The sequence below is a fragment of the Pinus tabuliformis genome, chromosome J (genome assembly GCF_031772625.1).
Source record: "Pinus tabuliformis cultivar Carrire ecotype Pingquan chromosome J, CPIR1, whole genome shotgun sequence".
In the NCBI taxonomy this organism is placed as follows: domain Eukaryota; kingdom Viridiplantae; phylum Streptophyta; class Pinopsida; order Pinales; family Pinaceae; genus Pinus; species Pinus tabuliformis.
The window spans coordinates 480914937-480936764 of record NC_142295.1 but is presented as its reverse complement, the minus strand read 5'-3'; positions in this window follow the sequence as shown (position 1 = coordinate 480936764).

Sequence of the window (21828 nt, the reverse complement as noted above, 5' to 3'; positions counted from 1 at the left end):
GTCTACTCGTTCCTTTATCACAGGAAGGAAGTTTGTTAGGGTCATATCCGACCATCTATTCGGTCCCACCTCCAAGCAACCTAGTTGTTTCCTTCGATTGGAACCTACTAGACAGACCCCGTTTACAGGCTAGTGTACCATTCCGAATCATTGCACAAATATATAGAATGGTCATGGCCAGTACCATCATAGATGAAGGGGCTTCTGTGAGTATCCTTTCCCAAACTGCTTGGAAAGTGCTTGGTTTGCCATCGCTTCTGCCTGAAATGAGAAATCTGACAGGCTTTGACAAAGGAACCAGTCGACCGTTAGGGATCCTTCCCAATGTGCAGATAACATTGAGAAGGAAAACCGTTCACATGAACGTAATGGTTGTCCAAGGACCTCTGGATTATAATCTACTCCTTGGGCGTGACTATATTTATTACATGGGAGCCATTGTCTCCTCACTCTTTAGAGTAATGTGTTTTCCGCACGAAGGCAGAGTGGTCAAGCTCATAGACCAGTTGTCGTTTCCTGGTTCACACATAGCAAATAGTCAAATACCATCCCTAAATGGTCTTTTAACTCAAGGAATGTCTTCTCCAATCCATCCACTTGATGAGCGCGAGTGGTTCGAGAGGACATGACTGAAACCCAGGGGGCATGCACCCTGGTCTGTTTTGGTAGGAAAACCTTGGGTATAGGGTAGGTTTCCGCAGAGGATATATGACTAGTCTGACACACCCGTCCATTTAGGAAAATGGGATTAGACTGGAATAAGATTCCCTCGTCAAAGTTATGTGAGTTGAGGCGACTGCACCACTCGCCTTTGTCTATTTTGGTAGACATCGCTAAGGAAGCATTGTGTCTGCAACGCGGATGGAGAGATTTCATATGGTAACCTGGGAATTTTTGCTATACTTGGGGGCATGCAAACCTTTCTGCATGCAAGCGAAGAGCGACCATTTATTTTCTTAGTTTGTAGTTTCTAAACCCTTTAAACTCGTAGGATTGGTCATTCCTAACTTGCATAAAGAAAGGATCCGGGGCAAAGCTTTGTAAGGTGCAAGCTCCATAAAAAATGGCATCTTAGTTGAGACATCCTTATTATACGACTGGCACGAGCAATTTTTTCGTGGAGTTCAAGCTCGTTAAAAATTAAATGTAAGCAATGAGCAAACGTTCCACCAGAGTTTAAGCTCATTAAAAAATGAACCAATTTTCTGGTAAATAACCATTGTGAATGCATTATCATCAGCTTTCGAGCCTTGGTCGTGTTCTCATCATCACCTCCACTCTGTTTTAGCCGATCATTCAACTCCATTTGATTGTTTACCCCTTTTGAGGAACTACTGCGAAGAGTGATCCTGTTAGCCATCCTTGTGACACTGCCATGATTGGAAAATTCCAAACCTTACCTGGAATCAGCTACTACCCAAAATTATCACTCGTTCCTCAAAAACGAGTCTCCTTTAAGCTCTTTTCAACTGACTCATAAAATATAAAAAGATTTCCGAGCGATTGGCCTCTCTAGCTCGTTAAAGCGACCGGAAGTGCTATCCCTCCTCTAGATTTTAATCTTTTTGGACCTGAGGGATTATTACACAAAAAGATCGAGCGCTTGTCTTGTTTGGCTCGTTAAAATTACCGAAAATTCGTCCCTTTTGTATTATTTTATATTTTTTCGGACTTAAGGGATTATATGACGAAAAAGGATCATTGGAGTTTCCTTTACGTCCCTTTTCAGACTCTCTAAAATTGAAAAGGACTGAGTTATCTTTGTCGTTAAACTCGTTAAAACCGAATAGCGACAAACTTGTCCATACAGACAAGAATGAGTTTCACTGTCGCTAGGCTCGTTAAAATATAGCGATGGGTTTGCCTGAAGGGAAAATTATAGAACAAGCATATGTTATCCTCCTCAAGCTTGACAAAAATAAAGAGGTACTGGTCAGCAATGACTGGGGAAAAATTGGGAAGAAAACTTGAAGAAACTTTATTGGTACCAAGTCGCTCTTGAACATGACACTTTCACTCCGCATCTGAGTCGGGTTGGGTTGTTCCGTTCATTGGTCATATCACCATTGGTCCATCACACCATCCACATTTGGGGTTAACGCTACCAATCCATCATGTCAGTGTCACCGGTATGTTCAAGAGAAGTCGCTTAGAGAATTCACCTATGTCTCATCTGCTGCAATACATTCACGCTCCATTCTTTCATGACCGCCACCCTGAACCCTGTATCATCAGACCGTTTTCACCTCCAAAATAATTTACTCTGTTCCATGTCGTAGATGTGGGATTCATTAAAGCCCTCCTACGGCGAGTCACTTCTTGTCGACATCAGCTCATTATCCAAGAGGTCGACTTAGGAACAACCCCTTCAGTACTTTGAAGCTTGCATGCCTCAATGGAAAGTTTCTCACTTCCGGCGACAGGTTTACCTCAATGGCCTTCAACCAAAAGATTTTGCATGGGGTTCGATGCCAATTCCCTTATTCACACCCCGCAAATTGTACTGTAGTACCTTGAGGGTCATCATCATTATCGGTGATTCCTCTCGTGCCTGTTAACAGTTTACATCATTGGCTGGTAATCAGGCGATGTCTTTCCATGTTCGACTCCAGAACATCTTTCACATGGATCGAATTGTACTCCGAGTGAAGATTGAACAAGTTTGAAGACCCTGGATCTAGTTTCATCCATCCGGGCTGCGATATATTCAGGAAAATAAAGACATCAAATGTACATTGTTACTGCACAGATGATCATCCGAATCAAAGGATGATGATTCTATCAGAATCATCAGTCTCCTGCACAGACAGTTGTCTCTCTTATGTACATGGAAATGAATTTATAAAGCTGAGCATGGGAATGCCCACCTCAGCTAGATCATGAAAAATATTATGAAGATAAAGTATTGTATTGTATCTTATTACAGGTCACCTCCGAGCTCAAAAAACTTCAGGTCCTCATGATAAAGCATTTCACCTGACATCAAGAGATTAACGACCTCATGCTTTAGGGGGCAATTGTTATAGACATTTTTGGGCACTGCAACCCCAATCAAACATGTCCATAAACCAAGGGCTCCTAAGTCCCTAAAAGTGTTGTTCCATCCCCTAAAAGAACAAGGTCAGCTGATTACATCATCTCCCAAAAGTTCTCCATGAAAAATTGCTCAGAACTGGTCAAAACTGGACCATCTCACCTGCTCCATGGTCAAAGTGTGATGCATCCCACCTAAATTCACATGGGAGGTGCGATGCATACTAAAAATCCCTTCTATGGGGTGTGATGGGCGAGAGTGGACAAATGACAGAGACAGTTTGCGAGGTGGATGATCATGGAATCTTCTAGAAACTTCTCCTATGACACTTGCCTCTCTGAATTCACCTAGGGATGAGTAAGAGATCATCAATCTCCAAGTGGAATCAAGAAATATCAGAGAGAGGACACTAATCAAATCCTAGAAGCTAACTCACCCCCCTGCAATCATCTATATATGGATCCCTCATCCCAAAGATCCAGAGGTTGGAATTTTGTATCTTGTAAGGAAGTGCTGTTGGTTTCTTGCTGGAATATCATAGGGTTGGGTGATCTAAGCTTTTCATGAGATGAAAGAAGGGCTTTCATGCTAGAGGATGACGCTGGGTCAGAACAATTGGTTGTAATCCTCTTTGCTATTCTTGATTATTAATAAAGCTATTCAAGTTTTCCTCCACATTCTTGTATGTTTGATGATATATGCATTTGTGTGGTCAATATACATTTTGTCCTATATTGTTTATGATTGTAGATCTTTGTTCTTCGATAGTATTATGCTGCTTTGATTCCACAGGTGCTCTTTGAAGCTGTGTAGATGAAGGAGAAGCAGCAAAGATCTGTCAAAAGGCAGAGGAATTGAGCAAGGAACCAAGCGCAAGACTGAGGTTGGTGTCCTTCATTCCATTCTTATCTACTTCTCATAAAGGAAAATGAAAGTGGTTTTAGTTTGTTTATTTCTAAGATAGCTACCAGTCTTAGTGGGACTAGCAGATCCGAGTGGACACTAGATTTCTCGATAACACGATGAGATTCCGTTGAGTCCCACCAAGCTTAACTACGTCGAAATTGTTACCACATCGGCTCCATCCTCTGAATATGCTCCTTCGCGTAGAGCTCTCGACTCGTACGCTCATTCCCCTTGGTTTGGAGACGATGCTTCTTCAGACCCTTTAAAGGAAATATTTCCTTCTGATGAAGCCATTATCGAGACCATGTCTCTCGAGGAAACCCCTTGGTCTGATCATCACCATCGTTCCTCGTTTCTCCCTGCCCACTAGGAAATGCTTACCTGTCTTGAGCGGTTTTCTCCTTGTCTCCCATCCGAACCCCTTTAGACACCCATTCAAGTTTATCAAGTGTCTTCTGAAGGGAACATGGGAAACATCACGCAAACCCAGCCAATCGACATCTCTGTTAAACCGGGGATTGTCGAGCATATCCATGTCGGAGTAACTTGTATTCCAGAGGAGATTCAACTCTATACTAATCTTTTTCGCGAATTCCGTGATGTTTTTACTTGGTCTTACGAAGAGATGCCCGACATTGATCCTAGCATCATGGTGCATGAGATACCTACGTATCTGGGTGCTAAACCTGTTCGGCAGCGTCTACGCCCCGTGCACCCCCGAAAGGCTGCAACTATTAAAGCAGAAGTTGAAAAGCTTCTTAAGGCTGGTTTTATCTACCCCATCCCACTCACAGATTGGGTCTCCAATATCGTCCTTGTGGCTAAAAAACAAGGCACAATCAGAGTCTGTGTTGATTACCGTGATATTAATTGGGCTTGTCCCAAAGATAACTACCCCACACCCTTCATTGACCAGCTCATTGATGAGTGTGCCGGGAGTGAAATGTACTCATTCATGGATAGTTTTTCTGGTTACAACCAGATTAATATTGCACCCGCAGATTAGCACAAAATTGCCTTTATCTGTCCATGGGGCACTTTCGCCTACAAAAAGATCCCTTTCGGTTTGAAAAATGCCAATGCTACCTTCCAACGCGCAATGTCTTATGCATTCCATGATATTCGACACATTGTGCAACCTTACCTGGGTGATCTGCCAACTCATTCAGCAAAACGCCAGGACCATCCCGCTCACCTTCGCAAAATCTTTCTTCGCTATCGACACTACCGCATTAGGCTTAATCCTCATAAGTGTGTCTTCTGCGTTGAGTCAAGCAGACTTCTCGGGTTCATCGTCTCCCAAGAGGGCATCCGTTTGGATCCCCTTAAAGTCAAGGCTATTCTGAATCTTCCTCCCCCTGCTTCTTTGCAGCAATTGCAGAGTTTGCAGGGCAAAGTGAATTTTTTACGACGATTCATTCCGAACTATGCCGAAGTGGCTAAAGGTTTTACGCGGTTATTGAAGTAGTATACCCCTTTTCTTTGGGATGCCGCTACTCAAGATTCCTTCGAGCATCTCAAGTTTCTCCTTGTTTCTGCTCCGTTGTTGCATCCTTCGAATTATCATCGTGACTACACTATGTATTTGGCCGCTGCCGATACCACCATTGGCATGGTTCTCGTTCAAGATGATGACGATGACACTGAGCATGTCATTTATTATCTCAACCGCAATCTATTAGATATAGAAACTCGATACGCTTATGTCGAGAAGTTGGCATTGGCCGCCATTTGTGTCATCCAACGTTTCCACCATTATATCTTGTTGTGCACTATGACAGTGGTTTCTAATTGCAACTCGATGACGTACATCCTGTCACGTCAGTTGCCGGGGGGCAAGTACTTGAAGTGGATTGTTATCCTCCAAGAGTTCGACTTGGAATTCACCACCGCCAAGTCTAAGAAATCCCTTGTCTTTGCTGAGTTGCTTTGCTCTCTGCCATCTCGTACCATGCCCTCTCAGTTAGAGGACCATATTCCGGACGAAACTCTATTCTTAATTAGCACCCTCGATCCCTGGTACGGGGATATCATTGTCTATCTGCAGACATCCTCTTTTCGTCCCAATGTGTCTAAGGATGCTCGGTGACAGATTCATCATTAGTCTCAACCCTATCGTATCGTTGGGGACACCTTGTACCATCTCGATGCCGACTCTGTTCTCCGCCGATGCTTAACATTCGAGGAAGCTGAGCGAGTTTTAAATGACTACCATTCTGGCGCTTGTGGTGGTCACATGTCCGGATATGCTACTGCTCAAAAGATCCTCCGTGTTGGGTACTTTTGGCCCTCCATCTTCAAGGATTGCATTCTTGCCGTCCGCTCCTGTCATGAGTGCCAAATCTACCAGCAGAAGATGCATGTGCCCCCCGCTCCATTGCACCTTGTTGTTACCGTCGGCCCTTTTGCTAAATGGGGCATTGATTATATGACCTGTAACCCTCGCTCGGTCGGGGGGCATGGGTATATCATCGTTGCCGTTGATTACTTCACAAAATGGGCCGAGGAAATGCCCAAACTATCTGAAGACGATCACACAGTGGTGCAATTTTTGTTTAATCATGTTATCTCACGGTTCAGAGTCCCCTAGGCTATCGTCACTGATCACGGTAAATATTTCCATAATCATATGATGACTAAGCTAACAACCTAGATAGGCTTGCGGCATGATATCTCGACTCCATACTATCCTCAGGCCAATGGCCAAGTAGAAGCCGTCAACAAGGTTCTAGTTACAATGCTTCAACGTACCATTGGCATGCACAAGTCTAACTGGCACTTGATGTTGTTCTCTACCTTATGGGCCTACCGAACTTCTGTGAAGGATGCCACTGGTTTCACTCCATTCCAATTAGTTTACGGACTGGAGGCTACCCTTCCCATCGAGTGCGAGATCCCTTCTTTGAAATTAGCCGTCGAATTACTCCCCAACACTACTCCGGTAGAAGAACGCCTTCTTTACCTAGAACGGCTGGATGAGACTCATCGACTAGCCTCTCTAGCTATTGAAGCACAGAAGAAGAGAGTGAAAACTCACTTCAATCATACTGTCCATCCTTATTCTTTTGTTGAAGGACATTTAGTCCTACTCTACGATCAAGCAAATGATAAGCTTGGGGCAGGCAAATTCGAGCCCATGTGGCACGGGCCTTATATTGTAAAGCGAGTTTTGTAGAAAGGGGCCTACGTGCTGATTGATTATGAAGGGAATTCTCTGGATAAGCCTCGAAATGGGCTTTACTTGAAAAAGTATTATGCGTGAATTTCATGCACTTTGATTTGTACATACGTGTTTTTTAGCAGGTGTGTTGTGTGTGTGTTTTCATGTTTTTGGCTTGGTGTGTAGGCATGATTGCTGCTTATTGTGTCTTTTGCTTCTTGTGCAGATGTCTGGTGCACCTTACGTTGGTTTCACTGATGGTGCCTGCCGCAGTACTCGCAACCTGTCTTCTGCGGCATGGGTGATCTACGATCCTCATGGTGAGTTGATAGACCTTCAAGGTGTTTGTCTAGGTTGTACCACAAACAATGTCACTGAATATAGTGCTGTTATTGAGTTACTGGCTGAGGCGATCAATCTCGGTATTCGTACATTGGTTGTGAACCTGGACTCTCAGCTTGTCGTCCACCAGCTCAATGGGCGATATTCCGTCAGAGACCATTGGATTTTAAGGTTGTATTTACGTGTTAAATTATTAGAAAGGAATTTTGATTTCATCACATATCAACATATTCCACGAAGATTAAACACGTTAACTGATGCATTAGCTAACCATGTATTAGATAGACATTTGCATAACATGTAATCAAAACAACATATAAGAAGCATGTAAAACACAATAATGAACCATAGGAATATATATATATATATATATATATCGTGTGGCGCACCGAGGCGCTCAAAAAATAAGTGTACATGTCCAAATAGAGTCTGCGTTCAGATATATATATATATATATATATATATATATATATATATATATATAGATATATATATATATATATATATATCGTGTAGCGGACCGAGGCGCTCAAAAAATAAGTGTACATGTCCAAATAGAGTCTGCGTTCTCCATACATCTGAGACACATGTCTCTCAAAAAATCATCAGCAGGAAATGAAAACCTAGGCATCTCCTGCGGTGGGTTATGCTCCCTATAGCACACCATCGCTTGTGCCACCTGCCTCAACAGGCGGTGCACCCCGGGTTCCACTCCTACTGTGTGGATCTAGAACGCTATGGGGACCTCCTCGATCCCCATGTAATCTGGAATCCCTGTTGTTAGGCCCTCAAGGTTCCGGGCCACTGTCTCCACCGTATCATCAGCTGGGGGAGCCAAGGCTAGTGCTGCAATGCCCTGCACATCCCTCCGCGCCTCTGGAGCCAGCCCGACGGGTCTCACTGGTCCTACATCTGTATACCATAGCATTCATCATTAGGACATATACATAAAAAATCAAAAAACATCATAAAAAATAAAATGGAAAAAATTTGATCAAGTGTCTTACCACCATCATCCCACTGTTCTCCAGTGGGCAGCTGCATGTCAGGGTCTCTACGGAAGTCCATGCCAGCGTATGGCCAATCCTCAACGAAGATCGTCTGGTGCTCCAACCACTCTCGAAACAGTGTCCCCCACGAAACTGGTCGTCCACCACCTCCTCGTGGCATGACATGTGCCCACCGTGTGGCCTTGGGCTCACGTGGTCTAGGCAAATCCAGATCCATGTCCTATAACTACAGTGCCGGCACCTGCTCCAGCATGAGCAGGACTAAGATGGACCCATTGCAAAACTACTTCGTCTCTCCTCGACGGCAGTTGGTAAGTTGCCTCTTCATGTTCGCCGTCACCGTTTTTGCCCAGTTAAACATGGTTGGATTCAGACATTCGAGAGCTAGCCGGAGATGGGTCTTCGAAGCCTCGTGTTGGGCTTGGGAGCTCGCTGCCTATGTCACCATGAATAGCATAGCATGAAGGACTACGTCCTCCACTGTCGGGATTGCCACCTTCTCGCTCCTCATCTTGCATGCCCATTGTTAGAGTCTGTATTTTCATCCCTCCGTCAGAGATCAAATCCTCTTGTTGCATTTCATATTAGGTGTCCCGCCTAGTCATTTGCATTCCATTAGGTGCATAGATCATCTGACGATAGTGGCATTCCTACAGTTTCCCTCATGTTATCTACCTGCTAGCTCATATTTGCTCCTAAAAAGGCATATACAGTCTCCTTTTTATCTTGAAAATTGCAAAGGTTGTCTTTAGGGTTTCATGGTCAATTAGATCTAGGGTTTCATCAAAAAATGTGTCAAAATGTCCAATAATTACCAGCAGGCCATGAGGAGGTTGCAACATCAATAAATTTCATCGCCAAGTGTTCAAAAATGTGTTTTTCCTTAAAACTCTGTTTTGAGGAAAAAACAGAGTATTTAGCTTTTATTGTATAAAAATCATGAAAATTTTGTTTTCCTCATTGTAAATTTCTTCATCTGTAATCCTGGTTTCCTTCCTTAGCCCCAGAAGCTTCAACACCTGTAAGACAAGCAAAGCTCAGGTCATTTAGTTCATTACAAAACTCAAATGAAGTGAAAAAAGTGCAAAAAACAGAGTTTGAAGATAAAGTCATTTGCAAAACATTATGAAAGTGGGTTTTGGAAAAATAAATTTAAAAGCTCCATGTATAAATCATTCCTCCAAGTGTTTGAAGTTCATTTGTACTCCAAGAGCAAAGAGAAGCAAGAAAAAACGATTTTGGTGAGTGAGTGACAAGTTTGGGTGAGTTTGGGTGAAAATCGGCCAGCGCGGTGCACTGAGCAGGAGGCGTGACGCACTCACCGGGCGCGGTGCATTGGGCCTCATTTTGCAGTGTAAAACAATACGGGCGCGATGCATACAGAGGGCGCGGCGCATTGGGCTGGATGAATAGTGCACACAGCCAGAGAGCCCGAAACTGCTAGCATTTGCTCCAAATCGCCAAAAATCGCACGGATTTTCCTTGTGACAAGTAGGTAGAGCCTCCATCATTGTTTTTTATCCAAGTTTGTGCTTATATCATGGTGGTTGATGAATGGTAATGGTTTTAAAAAAAAACATCAAACCCTACCATTTGAAATTCCAAGAAACTTGCTGCCTAGGGTTTGATTAACTATTTTGCTACCAAGTCTATCATTCCTCCATCACTCCCTTATCCCATTTATCCATTGATTTCATTTTTCCCTAAGTTCCCCTACCCCCTAAATTCACTAATCCCCTATCCCAAGTTCCCTTTCCCAAAATCCCAATTGTAAAATCCCAAACCCTAATCGTATACATAAACTCTCAAAACATCCCATATTTCCCTAACTAAATCTATCCCAACAGTCCCTAATCCCCCACTATTTTTCCCTCCCCTTATACTCCCTTGGTGGCAGAGGTCAAACAATCATCAAAGGCAGTCCAACACAGTTTGACACATCAGCATCTATTTCTCCAAGGCAATTTGTCTACCAACAGCTATGGCATTTGATCCTTCATATGATTATGAAGAGGAGACCCAAAGTGACTCACCCACAGAGGGGCATGCACCCAGGAGACCTCATAGAGGTGGCAGACATATCAGAGAGGAACCAACCACTCTTATTGAATTACAGGCCTGCCCTCTTGCCATTTTTTGTTTCCAGCATCAGTCATGTTATGAATTTTGCGAGAAGGTTGCTAATATTCAGTTTCATCATGAGTTGGCCCACTTATTTGTGTTGCATTTACATGGTGATCAAGCCACTCTTACTGGTGTCACTTTCACATTAACACCAGAATCCATTTCATTAGCAACCAGCATACCAAACATTGGAGAACCATGGAACAAGAGGCAGAAAATTGACCGGCAGCACTATGAACCGTACATCAAGCCTATCTTTTTGAGACAGCTCAAGAGAGTGTTTCCTTTTCGGTACCTCAGAGATGAATATGATCTTTTAATGAAACTAATCATGAAGTATTTCACCTGTGAGGGCCAGTTCTCCCACTTGTATGCTTATCACATCAGGCTACTGATGCATTTTACTCAGGTATGGATGATGAACATTCCTTACTTAATATGCCGAAACATAGAGAAGATGACCACTCTTGTGCAGCACAAGACCCCTCAACAACAGTTCAACAATATTTATCATTTTTCTCTCATCAAAATTGTGGTCATTCGTCAGCTTGGTTTATAGGGCATCACTTGGGATGACTTCATCTCTCGTGAGTTTTTCAGAGCTTCACAGGGACCTTCAGAGGCTGGGCATGAGACAGGTGGACCTTCTTATCAGCATGAAGGCCACGAGACCGCTAGTGTGCCAGTGTTCATCACCTATCAGAGGGGCACTAGACGGTTGTTTGCAGCAGCAAAGTGAGTGTTATCTCCACTCGGGGTGGAAGGGGCCTCGCTTCCTTCATCAGTACAGCAGGTTCAGGACTAAGGCAAGAGGCCACTACAGGAGGAAGGACCATCAGGTGAGCGGGAGACTAATTTCATCCTCATTGAGGGTGATGATACCGATATGGGCGCGCAAAGCGCAAACCTTAGAGAGATCATTAAGGAGCAGTAGGCGGACATTGATGCCTTGTCTGCAAACTTGGATAGAGCCCAATGGACTATACAGTACTTGGAGCAAAGGAATAAGCAACTTGAGGATCAATAGGTGGTTATGGAATTGCAAAACATTCAGCAAAACCGCCAAGCTGCCCGAAGGAGGAGGGTGGAGTTCACTTCATTGGAGCAAGAGATCAATGCTGATAGGGAGTCATGGCTCGAAAGAGTCAATATCCACTTGGAGAGGAAGCTGGAGAAGGCAATCAATGAGAAGAATATGCTTAGAAACCTGTCATATCATTACTTGTCCCGGAACTTGGTGTGCCAAGCAAGAATCAGGAATTTGAAAGCAAAGTTGAAGAGAACATCAAGGAGGCAAAAAGAGGATGAAGGATTTCAGATCTTGGCTGAGGCTTCCTTGGCCCATCACAGCACTTGATAGAGAAGACTCAACCCAAATTTCAAGAAATTTGGAGCAATTTTTGCATTTTTGCAAATTTTTGGCACAAAAAACAGGGTTTTTTGCCCTATGCGCCGCGCCACGTGGTGCTCGCTTTTTCTAGAGGCCTCCAAATCAAAAAAACTCAGCATTTTTGGATTTTTCATGCAAAATTACACTTTTATACCTATGGCCAAGAAATTTGGACAGGTTTTGAGCCCTCAAAAAGGTCAAAAACACTCAAAAAATGATCTTACTGCCCCTATTTTGACACACAGGAAGTAGTGTTGGGAGAAATGAATTTTAGAGGGGAAAATGGAAGCCGAATTGAAAAATTCCACTTGGGTTGGAAAGTAGACAGATAGAACTTTCCAACAAGCACACGTGGAGTGAATTTGGACACCGGGAAGGTCTCCAAAAGTGGGTCCAAACAGGAAGTAAGCATAGAGAATCAGGCGCGACGCATAGGGAAAATTTTGCCAGTTTGACCAAGTATACTTTGTTTTTCGCCTAGCTTTTTCCAGTTTGACCCTTTCACCTTCTTAATGAAAATTTGTGATGTAATTTAATATACATTGATGGATCATGATGTAAATATGTGAAATTTTCACTCATGGAGGTAGATTCATCCATAAAAAGTTAGTTTGCAACTGAATGAATCAGTTCCCTAGTTTTTAGAGGCAAGCTGTTCCACTGCCTGATTTCTAGTTCTCAGTTTAGAATTAGTTGGAACAGCTCCTAAACTTGTGAGCTCGACCCCTAGAGGCTAGGATGAGTTATGGTTTGTCTATATCTTGTGATCTTTCAGTCATTAGCATGGTTGGACTCTTGAGAAAGCATTGAGCTTCATTGTACACTCATATTTTCATTTTGGCTAAGGAATTGAGACCAAGATTTGCAGCACTCTTTGGGATTCATGTGGCAATTTGTCTTGGTACAGTGCTTCTCTTTGTAATTCTGAATTTTTATATGTGATTACATTATCTATCTTATTTCTTATGAACTAAACAAACAAGAGTGTAAGTAGAATTCACTAAAAGTGCAATGCTCTACTTGAAGTTTGATTTAGTTATTTGATGTTTTCAACTATTTGGGGAGGATTCATGATTGCTCTTGCCCTCTTCAACACCTCACCTATCTTTTCCTTCCATCTCACTAAAATTTAAGTGCCAAATGATTGCCTACCTTGCCCCATCGAGATCTCTGCAGAATTGAGCCTCAATCCCCGCACCCCAAAATGTGCCTTTCCCTTTGAGCCAACAAAACACTATTTTATTCAATCCAACTCTCTTGCACATATACCTAGCCTAAAATCAGAAGATATTTCAGTTATCTCAAGCCCCATAGATTATAATTTGCTGAGATTGACCCGGAGAGAGCCCTCTCCCGACCTGGTAGGGCTAGCTACTAGGTTAAGCGTGGTTTGATGTTGGTCCTAGATCCTACCTTTCTCAGCCTGAGGTAAATCTAGGCTCTAACACTCGTGGGCACACTTGAGCCATCAACATCTCTAAGGAATCGCCCCCGGGTCGCTGCCCCTTTAGAATGGGCCTCTCACCACGACGGGATAGCCTAGTCAAAAAATATATGTCTATAGCATCAAACTCGATATCTCGGCCTCGGATAATGAATTTCCCATCTATGGGATTCCAGGCCCGGATCAAAAACTCCAGTAAATCAGGTTGTGATTGAAGGTGTGGAGTAAGGAAGAATTTGAGCAATCCGCATACTCGTAATGCATTTCGGCACCCCACATCAGCGAAAGCTTCTACATCATTATCATCATGCGTTTGTTCTTGCCAGAAAAACGCCATTATCGCCTGCATGACGAGAAAAAATGAATTAGCACTTCGTCTGCAAAATTCAACACATAATTTGCATAAAAATATAATTTTGTGTCGTCATCGCGTCTGTTTTTAAAATGGACGCGATGATGTGAGGTCGCTAGTTCTATTTTTTTCGTGGTCATCGTGGAAGTACATCACTTTTCCGCGATGATCGGAGCACGTTCTGTGTGAATTTTTTCGGTCATTGCGAACTCGAGAGGTATACCTGCAATGACCGAGTGGTAGAGCCCAGTCCAAAAATCTGCCTAAACTAACACATTTAATGTTCAAAATGCATGAAAAAGGTATTGAATTGAAGCGCAAGACGAGGCCTGTTTACCTGGAACAAGTTTTAGGGTGAATAGTGGACGAACGGGGCCGAAATTAGCTTGCCAACTTTGGTGCTCCAAAATACTCCACAGTGGAATGAACAGTAACAATGGTAAAAATGGATGGATTAACCCCTTTTTATAATAATTTTTGGGAATTAAACAATTATATTTTATAAATGTGGGTTTTTTCTCATTTTTTGTCACATGGTTAGTCAAAATTTGGCTTTTAACTATGTTTTTACATTTATTGTTCATTTTATATCGAATGGGTTTACGTTTGACGTGCTTTGTGCAGCGCTACAGGTAGTGGAATTATGTCAGCTTCGTGTACACTTGATCTGAAAAGTCGTCTTTAACGCTTTTTTCCGACTTCAAAAATGAAAATATAGCTGAGTTGTTCCTTTTGACTTGTTAAAAGCAATAAGAGGCGATCGCCTTTAAGCTCTTTTCCGACCGTGTAAACACGAAAGATCGCCGGGCCTTTGTCATTTCAAGCTCGTTATTGGTTATAAAACGATGTGATTCCAACTGCTTTTCTACTTTTTCGGGTCAAAGTCACTAGTTACGAAAAGTACTCCTCGATCATAATGGTCGGACAGTTCTTTCGAGTATCGTTTTATACTTTTTTTGGGCTTGAGAGACACAAATTTATGAAAAAGGACCCCCCTGGAGTTTTCTTTTCCGTGTCTTTTCCAAACTCTCTAAACATGAAAAAGACTCCGAGTTTTACCTATGTCGGACTCGTTAAACCCTGACGGCATTGGACTCATCACCATGACGAGACTCGAGCTTCTCCTTCCTAGGGCTCATTAAATTAATACTAGGTTGGACTCAACAACATGTTTATCATTGATTGTCTATGGCAGCTAGTCACTCTTGAACATCGACACTTTTGCTTCTTGTCGGGTTGGGACATCCACACATCGGCATTTGGCCTTCCATGGGTTTGGGTTACTATTTAGCCTTATTCCATCTGATTCACGTCGTCTCCATCGAGCCTTTGATCCCTTGGTACCTGAATTCTGCCACCCTCCGGAGTCGTGTCGCCGACATGTTCAAGAGTATAATCCTTCTACAATTTACACCCTTGCCTTCTCCTCTGATACTCTGTTTTGCCATCTACCACTCGTTCCTTATCTCATGTTGTTTATGGGGGGAACATTATGGCCCTCCTGCGACGGGTCGTCTCCTGTCGACATCAACTCATTATCTAGGAGATTGATCTAGAGATCCCCTTTGGTAACTTAGAGCTTGCATGCCTCAATGGCAAGTTCTTCGCACCTGACGGTCGAATTTCATCATTGGTTGTCGATTGGGTGATGCCATGAGTGTTCGACTCTAGCTCCTTTTTCACACTTCGTGGATTGTGCTAGACAATACCTTGAGAACCATTGGCATTATTGGTGGTTTCTCTTGCGCTTGTTAATGGTTTTCATCATTGACCGGTAATCAAGTGACTTTCTATCATGCTCGACCTCAACATATCTATTCGCATGCTAGAATTTGTACTATGATCGGATGGGTTCAAGACCCCGAACTTAGATTACATATGTTCGGGCTGCGTGGATTGGTTTATGACTACATGACTCATTAATGGATGGCTGCGACCATACCTGAGTCTTCATGGATGGCTGAGACCATACCTTTATCATTATCATTATCATGGTCTCATTAGCTGGATGGCTATGTCCATACCATAGACCTATTTCGTATGTCTTTTGGATGGCTGCGCCCATGCCTAGACTACATGTATTTCGTCATCAGAGATATCAGTTGTACTTGCGTGTAGGTTCTTTCAAATGGTGTTCTAGCTCAGTCATTTTCATAAATCATTTCACCCCTCCCACTCTCTCGGGCTTCATACTTTAGGGGGCATCTGTTACACAGTAATTTGTCACTGTCTTCACTCCAATCCTCCTACTGTGTCATATGTCCAAGTCAAATATGCTCATATTAGACAAATGCTCTATGATGTTGCCAAATGACCCACCTTTCCTAAGTTATCTGCCTCATCGCGACTATGGACTAAATATACGCGCTGAATGGTGCTCCTAAATAGTTTAGATGCGCTGCCAGCGCGGAAGTACACTTGATTCCCACGATGGCCCGATTTCATGTCCCACTGCGAGGTTACTTGTAATCTTTGGCGATGATCTGACTAGCTACATTATTCAATAGCGATGTCAGCGCTGAAGACCAGTTATGCCCCCGCGCTGATCTAGATTGGGCAAATTTGTTCCAACAGTTGGCTAACCAGCACCATTGATGTCAAATGGGATGCCTAAGGAAGCAACAATAGTAGTATAATAGCGTAATCTCTTGCATGCCCTCATCAAGTGAAATCAAATAGGTTTTGAAGCTTATTAAGTTTTCGTTGAAATTATGACGTCCTAATGAGTCTATTGATAATATGGTTGGATATTCCTCTTACATACCTTTCTAACGGTATATCACACTTTGAAAAATCCCTCCCAAATGAAAATTTATGGCCATTTGAATCTAAGTAGTAGCAAAGGCTCTAAAACTATGGGGAAAAACCCACAAACCCCAAATTCGTTAAACATCACACATTTTTAGAGTGGATATATGTCTTTGGATAGATCAACAGTAGACAGTGACTCAACTTCCATGAACTTTAATGGCACTAAATTCCAAGCATGGTCACTCAGATTTGATGGATCTAGTGGCTAGATGAAGAATTGGACAATGGATTATATCCTGCAACTTGCATGAACGTTAAGCAAGGATGACATGTTAGCTAAGTGATGTCAATAGGATGACATGGAACCATTTGGGGCTGCCACGTGGAAGGCATATCTAGCATATTTTTATTAGTGAAAAGGCTGAAAAAGTGTGACACATGGAACCTACCAACGGCTGCTACATTACATGTTGATGTTAGCACATAGATGACCATGACCCCTAAAGATTAGGTCACATGAGGACCAGACCCAAAGGATCGTGACATAAAAAATATAATAAAGGGAAAGGTTGTATTTTCATGGTCATATGGTCTGCTCCTCTGGAAACCTTGTGTTGGCCCCAAGGTTGGCTCATTCGCCCCAAGTCCACATTGATGTGTTTTTGTGTGTGTGTGTGTATATATATATCTGTGTATATATATGTGTGTGTGTGTATATATATATATATATATATATCTATCTATCTCTCTCTCTCTCTCTATCTATATATATATATATATATATCTCTCTCTCTATATATATATATATATATCGATATGAGACCAAACTTTATTCATGGTATGGATCAAATGCACAGTTCATTGGTTCTATGATGAGACAGGAAAATGAATACAATTATAAAGTTATATAGCCAATTTGTTTGTTCTCAAAGTGAATTGCATGCATGGTAGATCAGGCCATCCTTTTCGTTTTTCATGAGATGGATGAACAAATACATGTATGAGGTTTTGTGGTCAAGTTGTTTTGTCTCGTAATGAATTGTAAGCATGGTAGATTGGGCCACCCTTTTACTTCTAAGTATATGTTTGAGGTTTTGTGGTCGAGTTGTTTGGTCTCATAGTGAATTGTATGCATGGAAGACCAGGTCACCCTTCAGGTTTCGCTTGAGATGGGCAAACAAATACATGTTTGAGGTTTTGTGGTCGAGTTGTTTGGTCTTGTAGTGAATTGTATGTGTGGTAGATCAAGCCACCCTTTTGGTTTTGCATGAGATGGGTGAATGAATACATGTCTGAGGTTTAGTGGTTGAGTCGTTTGTTATCGCAGTGACTTGAAAGCATGGTAGATTGGGCCAACCTTTCGATTTTGTATGAGATGGGCGAACGAGTCCACGTCTAAGGTTGAGTTGTTTGGTCTTGATGTGACTTGCATATGTGGATGAGTGATCAAGTTCTATTTCAATATGACCTCTGGTCAAAGTGTTTGCTATCATTGTGACTTGTATGTGGCGAATTGGGCCACCTTTTTTGACATCTACTTAGATTTACATACCATTTGAAGAAATCCATATATTGTTTGGAATGAGGAAAGCAGGTAGCAAGATTCGTATGTCACTTGGTTTGTGCGTGGAAGGTTAGCAATTCAAACCTTGGTACGTATGCCAAATTTTTGGTTTTAAAGAGTTATTGGTGCTCCAGTTTGTACATTTTGTAGACCCCGTAAAGGGTCATTTTGTATAACATGCCCCATTTCTGTTACTTTGTCGAACAATTAATTTTTATATAGTTCTATATAGATTTTTTGATTGATTATTGAGACAAATTGAAGTCTAAAAGGGGAAAAATGATAAAAAGCCAGTGGTGATTCATCTAGACATCATGAATAATCATGAAGATACAAATTTGGTACTATGCATCTATATTTCTTATTTTGGGAGTTATGAAGAAATTGCAGGATTTTGAGCAAGTGTTACATAAATGATCAAATTAGGATCAAGGAAGGTGTCATGGTACCATATTGATGAATAGATTGTTGTGAGCATGTTATGATAACATTGTGACAATAGAAACATGATCAATTGTGAAGACCCATATTAAAGAGAAGGTGGATCCAATTTCAAATACTGTGAAAAGTGGTCCACACCAAGTTGAAGAAGGAGGTGGATGCCTCCACTGAGCTTGGTGCCTAAATTAGGTGGAATCCTACTATAATTTGAAACATGCACAACTCCAAGGTTGGTGCCTCAATTAGTTTGTAGCTGATTGCAAGTGGGTTCTTGCACATTTTCAAGGTTGGTGCCTTGATTAGGTTGTAGCCTACTACAAGTAACTGCTTGCATATCTTGGCGTAGGTGCCTCCAACAGGTCAATGTCTGAAAATCTATAAAATGAATTGAAAAAGAATAAGAAAAATAATTTTTGATTTTATCCCATAAGAATGTCCACACAAAATCTTGTTTCCTCTTGTGTTGATGTGATGATGGCTTCTTGATGCATGGTTTCATGTATTACTATGATGAAAATTGTTATGGTACATGGTTACATGATTTATTGATGAAATGTTTTGAAATGATATTTTTTCCATTACACTGATTCACTCTCCCCTCCTTTGAGTGTGATCTTTGGTCTAACAAGTGCAATCATAGATAGTTCCTTTAAGAACAATTAACTACTGGAAGGTGGATCTAAGGGTTCTCGGCAATATGGATCCAGATACAAGTTCATACATGCTTTTGGAAATTGAGTTGGAAGAGTTCAAAAGGAAGTAATAAATCTTGTCAAAGCAACTAGGAGAAAGGAAAAATTAATTGAGAGAAAAGGATGATGAAATTTTCCTCCTAAAAAGGTAGATATATGTAGCAAGAAAGAAAGGGAAAATTAGGAAGGGAAATCAAGCCAAAATAAGTAGCAAGGAACAATCATCTACATACCACACATTCTTTCATGGTTGTTATATATGCAATTGTCATAAGGCAATGGATTGTAGATATTCAAGTAACCTTTCTAGAAGCGTGCTTGGTAAAAGTGGAAGAAACCCTTTTCAAATTCATATCAAATGTTATATGCCACAATTTTGGACACAAGGCCAGGGATTGTAAAATTAATCGAAGGAAGGAAACGTGCCCCCCTAAGATGTGGAAAGAGAAAGAAGAAAGATGTGGTCTCATCTTATATTTTTAAAATCAAGAAAATAAATGACACGTTGATAATGGTCAATCAAGGCACATGAAAATTGATCAAAACATGTTTATCAACCTTAAGGAGATATATGGAGGTAAGTTAATCCTTGGAAATAAGTATTCTACAAAAAACATAGGAAAATGGATTGTCATCATTGATAATGGAAGGACCAAAGCCTAAGATATCCTGCATGTGGAAGGATTGAAACATAACCTCTTAAGTGTTAGTCAAATGTGTGATCAAGGGTTTGATTTCACGTTCAACTTCAAAAGTTGTGAAATCGGGAACTTAGATATTAGTAAATTGGTGGAATTTTTTTTCAGATGGTAATATATACATCCTTGATGGATCTAAAATTGAAAAACATTGCATTGGAACAATAAATAAAAGATGGTTATGGCATAAAAGGTTGGGACACATCAATTTTGATAAATTGGTAAAAGTCACAAGTTGTTAGAGACATGCTTTGAATTTCAAAGCCCCATAATGATGTTTGCAAAGCATGTCAATTTGGGAAGAAAACTAGAGTCCTCTTCAAGAAAAAAGAATATTCAATGTCTCGACCATTGAAAATTATTCACACCGATCTCTGTGAACCATCCAGGACATGTGCTCTAAAAGGAGAAAGGTATTTTATGTTGTTTGTAGATGATTTCACAAGAATGACTTGGGTTAGTTTTCTTAAAGAAAAATCTGAAGCTTTTGAGAAATTTAAGAATTTCAAGGCTCTTGCTGAAAATGAAATGGATTTGAAGATTAAATGTTTAAGGACAAATAGATATGGAGAATTCAATTCCCATGAATTCAATGAATTTTTGAACACATGGAATTAAGAGGCACTTCACTATCACAAAAACACCTTAGCAAAATGGTGTGGTTGACAAGAAGAACAAAAAAATTTAGGATATGGCAAGATCTCTTATTTTTAAATCTCAGTTGTGAGATTGTTTTGGGGGAGAAGCAATAAATACATGAGTGTATATGTTGAATAGGGATCAAATAAGGAGAAAATGCACTAAAAATCCTTATAATCTATCGAAAGGAAGATTGGCCACAATTAAACATTTAAATTTTTTTGGTAAATGTTACATCAAAGTGAATGAAGAAAAATATGGGAAATTTGAATCCAAAACCGATGGAGGAATCTGCTTAGGATATGTCTATCAAAGTAAGGGGTACGGGTGCTATAACAAAAGAACACAAGGAGTCATTGAAAGCATTAATGTGAAAATAGATGAAGCACTGCCTCATAATGAAGTTATTACCTAAGCTCATCCTAATCCTACCATCTTCCAAGAATAAACATCAAAAGGATAAGGAGATGAAGAATTTGGCGAAGATCAAAGAGATGAAGATGAGCCTTTTCACACAAAGACTTCATCTAGATATGTACAAAAAAATAATCCAGAAAATCAAATTCTCGGAGACAAATATTTAGGAGTTCAAACCAAAAGGAAGTTTGTCAATGCATCATCTCAAGAAAACATAGGTGTTTTGTCTCTTATGGAGCCCCAAATTTTTGCACTAGCCAGTAAGGATGAACATTGGGTTAAATCCATGAATGAGGAGTTGGATCAGATTGAAAAGAATTAGACTTAGGAATGTGTTCCAATATCTAAAGGTAAAAATTTAATTGGAACCAAATGGGTTTATAGAAAAAATATCAATGAGGATAGACAAGTTGTGAGGATTAAAGTAAGACTTGTATGCAATGTTTATGCATAGGTTGAAGGCATTGATTTTGATGAAATTTTTTCTCTAGTAGCTCGGCTAGAAGTTATTAAAATGTGCTTAACGTTTGTTTGTTTCAAAGGATTCAAGGTATATCAAATGGAAATAAATTCAACATTCTTGAATGGGGAACACAACGAAGAAGTCTATATTGAGTAGCCAGAGGGATTTCAACTAACAAGAGACAAATATTATGTATGTAGACTAAAGAGGGCATTGTATGGTTTGAAACAAGCTTTGAGGGCATAGTACTCTAGATTGGATGGTTTTCTTCAACAACAAGATTTCAAAAGAGGCACCGATAACAACAACATTTATATCAAGATTAAAAAAGGTAACATGCTAATCATTATTGTCTATGTGGATGATATTATTTGGTAGTGATGATGATTCCATGAGCAAGA